Below are 13845 nucleotides of genomic sequence, written 5' to 3'. Positions count from 1 at the left end.
CTGCAACCTTCATCTCCCAGGTTCAAGCGCTTCTCCTGCCTCAGCCTCCCAGGTAGCTGGGATTACAGGCGTGCAACACCACACCCAGCTAATTTTATATATTGTTTTCTTTCTTTCTTTTTTTTGCTAGAGAGGGGGTTTCACCATATTGGCCAGGTTGGTTTCGAACTCCTGACCTCAAGGGATCTGCCCATCTTGGCCTCCCGAAGTGCTGAAATTATAGGCGTGAGCCACTGCTGCGCCCGGCCCAGAACATTTCTTTTTTTATTTATTTTTTATTTTATTTTATGTTTTGAGACGGAGTCTCGCTCTGTCGCCCGGGCTGGAGTGCAGTGGCCGGATCTCAGCTCACTGCAAGCTCCGCCTCCCAGGTTCACGCCATTCTCCTGGCTCAGCCTCCCGAGTAGCTGGGACTACAGGCGCCCACCACTACGCCCGGCTAATTTTTTTTGTATTTTTTAGTAGAGACGGGGTTTCACCGTGTTCGTCAGGATGGTCTCGATCTCCTGACCTCGTGATCCACCCGTCTCGGCCTCCCAAAGTGCTGGGATTACAGGCTTGAGCCACCACGCCCGGCCTAGAACATTTCTTTTTTATGAGTCGGGTATGGTGACGCATGTCTGTAGTCCCAGCTAATGGGGAGGCTGAGGTAGGAGGATCACTTGTGCCAAGGCTGCAAGTAAAAGAAAAAAAGTCCCAAGTGTTTACCTCCCGGAGGGGCCAGCTTCAGGGAAAAATGACATTTCCACTTGCCTTTGGCATTCTAAGTGGAGACAATGGCAGAGGCAATAGCTGGGAGGTGAGAAAGATGCTGCTTGGATGGAAATGCATGAGGAGTCGGACATGGCTGGAGCTGAAGATGTGTGAAGAGGGCAAATGGTGGGAGAAGGGTTTGGGAGGGTTGGCTTGGCCCTAACGATGACCAGCCGAAGGGCTCAGAGGTTATCCTCCACAGCTGCACATTTGATTTTTATCTTCCTTCCTTCCTTCCTTCCTTCCTTCCTTCCTTCCTCCTTTCCTCCCTTCCTCCCTTCCTCCTTTCCTCCCTCCCTCCCTCCCTCCCTCCCTTTCTTCAGGCTGGAGTGTAATGGCACGATCTCAGTTTACTGCAACCTCCGCCTCCCGGGTTCAAGCAATTCTTCTGTCTCAGCCTCCTGAGTAGCTGGGATTACAGGCACCCGCCACCACACCTGGTTCATTTTTAGTTGAGATGGGTTTTCACCATGTTGGCCAGGCTGGTCTTGAACTCTTGACCTCAGGTGATCCGCCTGCCTCAGCCTCCCAAAGTGCTGGGATTACAGGCATGAGCCACCGCGCCCGGTCTGTGCATTTGAAATATATGTTGGTGCCATGGACAGCAACCCACTTAATTTGGGAGGATATAGATACACATGTATTGTTTTCTTTTCATTAATTCTTTTTAAATTGTACAATGCCTTCTATAAAGGACTCTGGTTTTCCATTTATTGGAACAATATAAAGTTTCCCTTTCAAATTAATTAATTAATTATTTTTACTTTAAAGAATTTTTTTTTCATGTTTTAGAGATAGGGTCTCACTGTGTCACCCAGGCTACAGTGCAGTGGCATGATCATGGCTCACTGCAACCTCCCTGTCCTGGGCTCAAAGCTTCCTCCCGCCTCAGCCTCCTGAGTAGCTGGAACTGCAGACTTGCACCACCACGCCCGGCTAATTATTTTTCTTTTTTTCTTTTTAGTAGAGATGGGCTCTCGTGCTGTTACTCAGGCTGGTCTCAAACTCCTGGCCTCAAGTGATCCTCCTGTCTTGCACTTTTTTTTGTTTTTAATACCCCAATCCTAAATCAGAAAAAAAAAAAAATCTTCAAAGTCTTTCCACCCAAAATGGGCCGAGCATTGTAAACAGCATTTACTCTCTCAGACCTTCCTTCACTTTTTTTATGTAGTATGAGTCATGGTACTTATGATTTCCTTAATATTTTTTCTCATTTTATTGGCTCATTTCTTCTGCTTTAAATTATGTATTTTTATGTATTTATTTATTGAGACAGAGCCTCCCTCTGTCGCCAAGGCTGTAATGCAGTGGCCTGATCTCAGCTCACTGCAACCTCCGCCTCCTGGGTTCAAGCCATTCTCCTGCCTCAGCCTCCCGAGTAACTGGGATTACAGGCATGTGCCACCACACTCGGCTAATTTTTGTATTTTTAGTAGAGACGGGGTTTCCCCATGTTGACCTGGCTGGTCTGGAACTTCTGACCTCAAGTGATACACCCGCCTCAGTCTCCCAAAGTGCTGGAATTACAGATGTGAGCCATCACACCTGGCCCTGATTTAAATTCACTCTAGGCCAAGAATGGCGGCTCACTCCTGTGTACATTTTGGGAAGCTGAGGAAGGAGGATCTCTTTCTTTCTTTTCTTTCTTTCTTTCTTTCTTTCTTTCTTTCTTTCTTTCTTTCTTTCTTTCTTTCTGTCTCTCTCTCTCTCTCTCTCTCTCTCTCTCTCTCTCTCTCTCTCTCTCTCTCTCTCTCTCTCTCTCTTTCTTTCTTTCTTTCTTTCTTTTGAGACAGTCTCACCCTGTCGCCCAGGCTGGAGTGCAGTGGCATGATCTCGGCTCACCGCAACCTCCACCTTCCAGGTTCAAGCGATTCTCCTGTCCCAGCCTCCTGAGTAGCTGGGATTACAGGTGGGCATCACCACGCCCAGCTAATTGAGGGAGGATCTCTTGAACCCAGGATTTCAAGACTAGCCTAGGCAACATAGTGAGACCCCATCTCTACAAAACTAAAAACAATTAGCTGGGCCAGGTGGTGCGTGCTTTGGGAGGCCAAGGCGGGAGGATCACTTGAGCCCAGGAGTTCAAGGCTGCAGTGAGCCATGATCGCACCACTGCCCTCCAGCCTGAATCTGTCTCTAACTAAAAAGGAAAAAAAGAAGTGCATAAACCATGAGCTTAGAGCTCAAAGAGCATTCACACAGTGTAATCAGCATCCCAGAAGCCTCTCTCATGTCTCCTTTTCTTGCAGACTTTCAGCAGGGGCCTGATGCATTGTGTGGACTGTGGATTGGTTGGTTGGGGAGAGATGGGAGGCTGGTTTAGAGGCTGATGCAGTTGTTCAGACTCCAGGCTATGGGAGGCAGAGAGGAAGGAGAGATGCGAAAGGTACGTAGGAGACTGAACTGGCAGGACTGGGCTTCTCTTGGTGTGGGGGACGGGGAGCTAGGAGCATCCATTTGGCTCCCAGCCACCCTGATGGGGACTTTGTAGGAGGCGGTGGTGGAGAGGATGGTGGTGGTGAGGATGGTTCTGTTTGGGCTACGTTGAGAGTGGGAACTGGGGGACATGGGTGCTCGTCCAGAAGGAGCTCCCTGCTGTCCCCCAACCCCCTCCTCTCTCTGGCTTTACCTCTGCCCTGGTGTACACAGTCTGGTTGGGGAGAAGATGAAAGCCTATCTGGATGCAGACACGGGGATTTCAACACCCCATTCATGGGGCCCAGGACAGCCCCCAGTGGAATAATCACCTTTTGTCCTCCTTTTGCCTGGACTGGGGACAGCTGGGAGATGGGAGCTGAGAACCGTGAAGAGGGGGAAAGTCATAGTCCAGTCTTTGCTTGTTGTTGGGGGGGCGGGGCGCACATAGTTGTCTGGGCCTCCTTCTGCCTCCTGGCCTCAATGCAACCCACTTCTCAGGCTGCTGGGATATTGGCCCCCCAGGCCAGATCAGCCCCCACCCTGGGGACAGGCAACTCCCAGAGACCCTGCCAGGAATCCTCAGCTTCCCCACCTCTATCCCCTGCCACCTCGGCCCAGGAATGAGGGAGAAGGAGCCCCGATCCTGACCGCCACGGATTTCAAATCCCAGGCAAGCCTGCCTCCTCACCCTCCCAGCTCCAAGGTGGGCCCCTCCAGTCTGCTCCTGCTTCACGCCCTGGGGAACACCGGCAAGACGAGGCTTCATCCTTCCCTGTCTTTGGTGATTAGGGCTCTTGAAAGCCCTCCCATCCCTTCATATCCCTTCCCAAGTCCATCTATTGCCTGCATTCTCTACAGTACAGCCGGCGGCATAACACAGCGGTCATATTGCAGCATCAGCTCCACCATCTCCTAGCTGTATGACCTTCACCTTGCAAAGCCTCACTGTTCTCATCTGTAAAACGGCGTTCGTGATCCATTTTCCCCTTACCATTTTTGCCAGCTTCAGTGAGCAATGTTTTCACAAGGCTTAGCTCAGTGTCTGGCCCACTCTAGGTATGGTAGCTATTGTTATCATTATTGTTTCTCCAACTAGACTGCAGACCCCCGAGGGCAGACACCAGATCTTGTTCAGTGGTTGCCCCTGGCACGGGGTGGATACTCAGGAAATGTTTGTTGAGTGACTGAATCAAGGTTTTGGCTACAGAATCATTGAAAACAGCAGCCAGAAGGAGCTTGGGAGATTAACAAGGACAATTTACCATTTGACCAGTGGGAAATGGTTGTCTCTCTCTTTCTCTCTCTCTGTCACACACACACACACGCACACGCACAAACACCCCAGCAAAAGCGAAGGATTCATACCTGGGGGAATGTTCTGGGCTCTTTCTGTCCCTTCTACAGTCAATCCAGGATCGAATCACTTTGTCTGCCCCTGGAAGTTTAGGAGGAGGAAGGATCTTCCAAATAGAAATCAACACAGGCGTTTCTTCTTTTCTTTCCACAGCTGGAAGGTGAGCAGAGGCAAAGTCCCTGTCCATGGAGCTGGCTGGTGGCCCCAGCCTGTCCCCATCCGACTTTAGGGACAGCGAGAAGCAAAGGGGAGTGGAGGTGGCCGGCNCTTTCTTTCTTTCTTTCCTTCTCTCTTTCTTTCTTTCTCTCTGTCTTTCTATCTCTCTCTCTCTCTCACTCTATCTCTCTCTCTATCTCTCTCTCTCTCTCTTTCTTTCTTTCTTTCTTTCTTTTGAGACAGTCTCACCCTGTCGCCCAGGCTGGAGTGCAGTGGCATGATCTCGGCTCACCGCAACCTCCACCTTCCAGGTTCAAGCGATTCTCCTGTCCCAGCCTCCTGAGTAGCTGGGATTACAGGTGGGCATCACCACGCCCAGCTAATTGAGGGAGGATCTCTTGAACCCAGGATTTCAAGACTAGCCTAGGCAACATAGTGAGACCCCATCTCTACAAAACTAAAACAATTAGCTGGGCCAGGTGGTGCGTGCTTTGGGAGGCCAAGGCGGGAGGATCACTTGAGCCCAGGAGTTCAAGGCTGCAGTGAGCCATGATCGCACCACTGCCCTCCAGCCTGAATCTGTCTCTAACTAAAAGGAAAAAAAGAAGTGCATAAACCATGAGCTTAGAGCTCAAAGAGCATTCACACAGTGTAATCAGCATCCCAGAAGCCTCTCTCATGTCTCCTTTTCTTGCAGACTTTCAGCAGGGGCCTGATGCATTGTGTGGACTGTGGATTGGTTGGTTGGGGAGAGATGGGAGGCTGGTTTAGAGGCTGATGCAGTTGTTCAGACTCCAGGCTATGGGAGGCAGAGAGGAAGGAGAGATGCGAAAGGTACGTAGGAGACTGAACTGGCAGGACTGGGCTTCTCTTGGTGTGGGGACGGGGAGCTAGGAGCATCCATTTGGCTCCCAGCCACCCTGATGGGGACTTTGTAGGAGGCGGTGGTGGAGAGGATGGTGGTGGTGAGGATGGTTCTGTTTGGGCTACGTTGAGAGTGGGAACTGGGGACATGGGTGCTCGTCCAGAAGGAGCTCCCTGCTGTCCCCAACCCCTCCTCTCTCTGGCTTTACCTCTGCCCTGGTGTACACAGTCTGGTTGGGGAGAAGATGAAAGCCTATCTGGATGCAGACACGGGGATTTCAACACCCCATTCATGGGGCCCAGGACAGCCCCAGTGGAATAATCACCTTTTGTCCTCCTTTTGCCTGGACTGGGGACAGCTGGGAGATGGGAGCTGAGAACCGTGAAGAGGGGAAAGTCATAGTCCAGTCTTTGCTTGTTGTTGGGGGGGCGGGGCGCACATAGTTGTCTGGGCCTCCTTCTGCCTCCTGGCCTCAATGCAACCCACTTCTCAGGCTGCTGGGATATTGGCCCCCCAGGCCAGATCAGCCCCACCCTGGGGACAGGCAACTCCCAGAGACCCTGCCAGGAATCCTCAGCTTCCCCACCTCTATCCCCTGCCACCTCGGCCCAGGAATGAGGGAGAAGGAGCCCCGATCCTGACCGCCACGGATTTCAAATCCCAGGCAAGCCTGCCTCCTCACCCTCCCAGCTCCAAGGTGGGCCCCTCCAGTCTGCTCCTGCTTCACGCCCTGGGGAACACCGGCAAGACGAGGCTTCATCCTTCCCTGTCTTTGGTGATTAGGGCTCTTGAAAGCCCTCCCATCCCTTCATATCCCTTCCCAAGTCCATCTATTGCCTGCATTCTCTACAGTACAGCCGGCGGCATAACACAGCGGTCATATTGCAGCATCAGCTCCACCATCTCCTAGCTGTATGACCTTCACCTTGCAAAGCCTCACTGTTCTCATCTGTAAAACGGCGTTCGTGATCCATTTTCCCCTTACCATTTTGCCAGCTTCAGTGAGCAATGTTTTCACAAGGCTTAGCTCAGTGTCTGGCCCACTCTAGGTATGGTAGCTATTGTTATCATTATTGTTTCTCCAACTAGACTGCAGACCCCGAGGGCAGACACCAGATCTTGTTCAGTGGTTGCCCCTGGCACGGGGTGGATACTCAGGAAATGTTTGTTGAGTGACTGAATCAAGGTTTTGGCTACAGAATCATTGAAAACAGCAGCCAGAAGGAGCTTGGGAGATTAACAAGGACAATTTACCATTTGACCAGTGGGAAATGGTTGTCTCTCTCTTTCTCTCTCTCTGTCACACACACACACACGCACACGCACAAACACCCCAGCAAAAGCGAAGGATTCATACCTGGGGAATGTTCTGGGCTCTTTCTGTCCCTTCTACAGTCAATCCAGGATCGAATCACTTTGTCTGCCCCTGGAAGTTTAGGAGGAGGAAGGATCTTCCAAATAGAAATCAACACAGGCGTTTCTTCTTTTCTTTCCACAGCTGGAAGGTGAGCAGAGGCAAAGTCCCTGTCCATGGAGCTGGCTGGTGGCCCCAGCCTGTCCCCATCCGACTTTAGGGACAGCGAGAAGCAAAGGGGAGTGGAGGTGGCCGGCACCAGCTGGAGTGGCCCCAGAAAAAGGGCACCCAGGTGGAGGCGGAGCTACATGGTGGGGGGAGGCATGGACTGTCAGGGCCAGGCAGCCTCTCCTCCCCCCACAGCACCCCCTACCCCAGGGTTCAGGTTTCAGAAAGGCCTGGATAGGTCTCCACCCCTTTGCAGGGCAGCCAAGCATCCTGATCTTTGGAGGTAACCTTGATCCAGCCTGGGAGTCCCCATGTCTCCATGATAATGTCCTGACCCACGTCTCAGCTAACGGTTTAAAAATGGTCCCAGGAGCCACAGTGTATGGAGTGGGTTTCCCATATAGGCAGGACCTCACAACCTCACTCGGAGTCTGCTGATTTTGCCTTATTTTATTATTATTATTATTATTATTATTATTATTATTTTAAGATAGAGTCTCTCTCTGTCACCCAGGCTGCTGGAGTGCAATGGCACAATCTCAGCTCCCTGCATCCTCTGCCTCCCAGGTTCAATCAATTCTTGTGCCTCAGCCTCCCGAGTACCTGGGATTACAGGCATGCGCCACCACACCAGGCTAATTTTGTAATTTTAGTAGAGACTGGGTTTCTCCCTGTTGGCCAGGATGGCCTTGAACTCCTGACCTCAAGGGATCCGCCTGCCTCAGCCTCCCAAAGAGCTGAGATTATAGGCTTGAGCCACTGCACCCAGCCTAATTTTGCCGCCTTGTGTAGTTTTTTTTTTTTTTTTTTTTTGAGGTGGAGTTTCGCTCTTGTCGCCCAGGCTAGAGTGCAATGGTGTGATCACGGCTCACCGCAACCTCCTCCTCCCGGGTTCAATCGATTTCTCCTGCCTCAGCCTCCCAAGTAGCTGGGATTACAGGCATGCGCCATGACGCCCGGCTAATTTTGTATTCTTAGTAGAGACGGGGTTTCTCCATGCTTGTCAGGCTGGTCTCGAACTCCTGACCTCAGGTGATCCGCCTGCCTTGGCCTCACCAAAGTGCTGGGATTACAGGCGTGAGGCACTGTGCCCAGCTAGTGTGTAGTTCTTCTTGAGTTCTGGTGCTTTTTGGGCTTTTGTAGTTATAGGTGGCAGGAAATGATGTGTGGCTTATTTTGTAGTTTGTAACCGCAATAAAGGGCTATGCTGGGATCCTGTGTCTTTCCCATGAAGGCACAAACTCTCAGAGCTGGAGGGGCCCTTAGAGCCCCTGCAGGACAGTTCTCAAACCTGGTGGTGCATCCCCATCCCTACCAGGGGCATGTGTTTGTTTATTTATTTATTTATTTATTTATTGAGACAGGATCTTGCTCTGTCACCCAGGCTGGAGCGTAGTGGTGATCATAGTTCACTGAAGCCTCCAACTCCTGGGCTTAAGCGATTCTCCAGCCTCAGACTTTTAGCATGCTGAGACCACAGGTGTGTACCAGCACGCTTGCCTTATTTATTTATTTATTTGTTTGTTTATTTATTTATTTATTTTTGAGATGGAATCTTGCTCTTGTTGCCCAGGCTGGAGTGCAATGGTGCAATCTTGGCTCACTGCAACGTCCGTCTCCCCGGGTTCAAAGGATTCTCCTGCCTCAGCCTTCCAAAGTGCTGGGATTACAGGCATGAGCCACTGCACCTGGACGGAAAAAAAAAAAAAATGTTGAGATGCTCTTGAGGATCAAACAAATTGGGGACCAGTCCCAGCTTTTTATGGTGAGGCTGGGAAGACTGAGGCCAAGGGAGGAAAACAGGTGTCACGGGCGTGGGCCTGGCAGGACTTAATTTCCTGACTCCTGGTCATGATGCTGTTTCCTGTTTCTTGGAAAAAGAAAGTACTAGATGCGCCAGGCGAGGTGGCTCACACCTGTAATCCCAGCACTTTGGGAGGCCAAGGTGAGCAGATCACTTGAGGTCAGGAGTTCGAGACCAGCCTGGCTGACATGGCGAAACCCCGTCTCTACTAAAAATACAAAAATTAGTCAGGCGTGGTGGTGGGTGCCTGTAGTCCCAGCTACTCGAGAGGCTGAGGTGGGCGAATTGCTTGAACCCAGGAGGTAGAGGTTGCAGTGAGCTGAGATTGCGCCACTGCACTCCAGCCTGGGCAATAGAGCGAGACTCCGTCTCAAAAAAAGAAAATACTTGATGGAAGGCTGACATCACCATGCTGCAAAATCTCCACACCCCTGCTGCCTGCACCCATCCTTCTTCCCTCCCTCCTCCCCTGGCCCGGGGAAGCCCGTTCCCCAAAGTCCAGATTCCATTCCTTCCATCATCTCAGGGACCTCGTTCCCTCCATCTGCACATCTATCTGTCTTCCACGTTTAGCTGCTCCTTCCCAGCCAGATTTTTCGGCTTCTAAGCAAGCTCTCATCTTTCTCATTAAAGCAAACAGTGGCCAGGAGTAGTGGCTCATGCCTGTAATCCCAACACTTCTGGAAGCCAAGGCAGGAGCATCCCTTGAGGCCAAGAACTCGAGACGAGCCTGGGCAACATAGGGAGACCCCATCCTATAAAAAATTAGAAACAGAGCCGGACATGATGGTGCACACTGGGCTGTAGTCCCAGCTACTTGGAAGGCTGAGGCGAGAGGATGACTTGAGACTGGGAGGTTGAGGCTACAGTGAGCTATGATTGTGCCACTGCACTCCAGCCTGGGCGACAGAGAGAGACCCTGTTTTAGGGGAAAAAAAGAGAACTATGATGAGATATTGCCACCCACTTGTCAGAATGGCTGAGAAAAACATAGTTGGTGATATCAAATGCTAGAGAAGATATGGAGAAACTGGATTCCTCACACATTGCTGATGGGAATGTAAAATGGTCCAGGCACTCTGAAATATAGTCTGACAGTGTCTTTAAAAATCTAAATGTACACTCACCATATGAACCAGCAATTGTACTCCTGGGCATTTATCCCAGAGAAATGAAAACTTACATCTTCACAAAAAAACCAATATATGAATGTTCATAGCAGATTTATTTGTAATAGCCAAAAACTGGAAGCATTCAAAATTTCCTTTAGCTGGATGAGGTGGTGTGTGCCTGTAGTCTACCTGGGAGGCTACCTGGGAGGCTGTGGCAGGAGGATCGCTTGAGCCCAGGAATTTTAGACCAGCCTGGGCAATACAGCTAGACTCCAACTCTACAAAAAAAAAATAAAATAAAATAAAATTAGCCAGGCATGGTGATTCTTGTGGACCCAGCTACACGAGAGGCTGAGGTGGGAAGATCACTTGAACCCAAGAGGTTGAGACTGCAGTGAGCTGTACTTGCATCACTGCACTCCAGGCTGGGGGACAGAGAGAGAGACTGTCTCAAAAAAAAAAAAAAAAAGAAAAGAAAAAGATAAAAAGGAATAACTGTTGATGTATGTAACAACTTGGATGGATCCCAAGGGCATTATAATGAGTAAAAAAAGCTAATCTGGAAGCTCACACATTGTATGATCCCATTTATACACCATCTTCAAAATGATGAAATTGCACAGGGGAAAAACACATTACTAATGTTTAGGTTAAAGGATGGTGGAGGACAAGAGTGGGTGTGAGCTGGGCGCAGTGGCTCACGCCTGTAATCCCAGCACTTTGGGAGGCCGAGGTGGGCGGATCACGAGGTCAGGAGATCGAGACCATCCTGGCTAACACGGTGAAACCACATCTCTACTAAAAATACAAAAAATTAGCCGGGCGTGGTGGTGGGTGTCTGTAGTCTGAGCCACTCAGGAGGCTGAGGCAGGAGAATGGTGTGAACCTGGGAGTCAGAGCTTGCAGTGAGCCAAGATCGCACTATTGCACTCCAGCCTGGGTGAAACAGCGAGGCTCCGTCTCAAAAAAAAAAAAAAAAAAAAAAGTGAGTGTGATTACAAACAGGTAGTACAAAGGAGGTATTTATGATGATGAAACAGTTTTGTATCTTAATTGTGTATGATAACAGAACTATACACATACTTTGTATCAATGTCATGTTCTTGGTTTTGGTATTATAATTTTATGTAAGATGTAAACATTGCTGGGCACAGTGGCTCATGCCTGTAATCCCAGCACTTTGGGAGGCTGAGGCGGGCAGATCACCTGAGGTCAGGAGTTTGAGACCAGCTTGACCAATATGGAGAAACCCTGTCTCTACTAAAAATACAAAATGAGCAGGGCATGGTGGCGCATGCCTGTAATCCCAGCTACTCAGGAGGCTGACTGACGCAGGAGAATCGCTTGAACCCGGGAGACAGAAGTTGCAGTGAGCTGAGATTGTGCTATTGCACTCTAGCCTGGGCAACAAGAGTGAAACTCCGTATCAAAAAAAATAAAAATAAAAAAATAAACGTTGAGGAAACTGGGGTGAAGGGTACTCACATATCCCTATACATTCCTTTCTTATCTTTTTTCTTCTTCTTTTTTTTTGAGATGAAGTCGTTCTCTGTCACCTAGGCTAGAGTACAATGGCGTGATCTCAGCTCACTGCAACCTCCACCTCCCAGGTTTAAGTGATTCTCATGCCTCAGCCTCCCAAGTAGCTGGGATTTCAGGTATGCGCCACCATGCCTGGCTAATTTTTATATTTTTAGTAGAGATGTGGTTTCGCCATGTTGCCCAGGCTGGTCTTGAACTCCTGGCTTCAAGGAGTCAGCCTGCCTTGGCCACCCAAAGTACTGGGATTGCAGGCATGAGCCACCGCACCAAGCCCCATTTTAATATTTGTATTCGAAAGCAAAAAATTTTAGCATTTCTCTAAGTCACCCCTTCAAGGTGTGATACATGGATTCTGACAAGTGGTTTTTCCTGACATGAGAAGCTGCAGGTGCCTAGGGGTTGAGTCACTGATTTTCCTCCTCAAAGATCCTTTGGGAGCAGCCTGGCATGACTGGAGAGCGGGAAAATCCACCTATAGTCTGTAAGTGGATTCTCTCTGAGTTTGCCTATTAAGGAATGTGGTCCTCTTTAACGCTTCAGCTCCTGGGAGGTCAGTGACGCTCAAGTGCTGCTGATTCCATTTAGGACAGTTAGGAAAAGACCTTCTCATGCAGGAACAGGCTCCTCCTCCTCCTCCTCCTCCTCCTCCTCCTCCTCTTCTTCTTCCTTCTTCTTCTTCCTCTTCTTCCCCCTCTTCTTCCTCCTCTTCTTCCTCTTCTTGTTCTTCCTCTACTTCTTCCTCTTCTTCTTCTTCCTCTTCTTCTTCTTCTTCTTCCAGACGGAGTTTCACTCTGTCACCCAGGCTGGAGTGCAATGGCACCATCTCGGCTCACTGCAACCTCCACCTCCCTGCAACCTCTGTCTCCCAGGTTCAAGCGATTCTCCTGCCTCAGCCTCCCTGGTAGCTNCCTCCTCCTCCTTCTTCTCCTTCTCCTTCTCCTTCTTTCTTCTTTCTTCTTTCTTCTTCTTTCTTCTTTCTTCTTTTTTGAGGCAGACTCTTGCTCTGTCACCCAGGCTGGAGTGCAATGGCGTGATCTCGGCTCACCGCCACCTGCGCCTCCTGGGTTCAAGTGATTCTCCTGCCTCAGCTCCTGAAGAACTGGGATTACAGGGGCCTGCCACCACGCCTGGCTAATTTTTGTATTTTTAGTAGAGATGGGGTTTCACCATGTTGGTCAGGCTGGTCTTGAACTCCTGACCTCGTGATCCACCCGCCTCAGCCTCCCAAAGTGCTGGGATTACAGGAATGAGCCACTGTACCCGGCCAAAACAGAATTTTATATAAATGTCACCATATAGTGGCCGGGCGCAGTGACTTACGCCTGTAATCCCAGCACTTTGGGAGGCCGAGGCGGGCAGATCACGAGGTCTGGAGATCGAGACCATCCTGGCTAACATGGTGAAACCCCATCTCTACTAAAAAATACAAAAATTAGCCGGGCGTGGTGGTGGGTGCCTGTAGTCCCAGCTACGTGGGAGGCTGAGGCAGGAGAATGGCGTGAACCCTGGGGGAGGAGCTTGCAGTGAGCCGAGATCGCGTCACTGCACTCCAGCCTTGGCGACAGAGCAAGACTCCGTCTCAAAAAATAAATAAAAAAGTCACCATATAGCAGGAACACTTTTGGGTCTGCTTTATTTCACTCAGCATAATTATTTTATTTTTTTAGAGGCAGGGTCTCACTCTGTTGCCCAGGCTGGAGTGCAGAGATGAGATCTCGGCTTACCACAGCCCCAGACTCCTGGGCTCAAGCAATCCTCCCGCCTCAGCCTCCCAAATAGCTGGCACTACAGATGCGAGATGTATGCCACAGTACCCAGCACAACTCCGAATCTTATGCAGCCATGGTACATTTGTCAAAACTGAGAAATTAACATTGGCACATTAATATTAACCAAAGCACAGATTTTATTGGAATGAATATTACCAGTTTTCTCACTAATGTCCTTTTTTCTGTTCCAGGAGCCAATCCAGGATACCACATTGCATTTAGTAAGCATATTTTTAAATTATGATATATGCATTAAAAGGTCTGGAACAAGGCCCGGCACGGTGGCTTACACCTGTAATCCCAGCACTTTGGGAGGCTGAGGTGGGCGGATCGACTGAGGTCAGGAGTTCAAGACCAGCCTGGCCAACATGGTGAAACCCTGTCTCTACTAAATTAGCCAGGCGTGGTGGCGCATGCCTGTAGTCCCAGCTACTTGGGAGGCTGAGGCAGGAGAATCCTTGGAACCCGGGAGGTGGAGGTTTTAGTGAGCCGAGATCGCGCCACCACACTCCAGCCTGGCAACAGACTGAGACTCCATCTCAAAAAAAAA

Source organism: Rhinopithecus bieti, unplaced genomic scaffold, assembly GCF_001698545.2.
Source record: "Rhinopithecus bieti isolate Rb0 unplaced genomic scaffold, ASM169854v2 scaffold_42772, whole genome shotgun sequence".
Classification (NCBI taxonomy): Eukaryota; Metazoa; Chordata; class Mammalia; order Primates; family Cercopithecidae; genus Rhinopithecus; species Rhinopithecus bieti.
The sequence above is the reverse complement of the archived record's forward strand: the minus strand, read 5'-3'. Positions refer to the sequence as shown.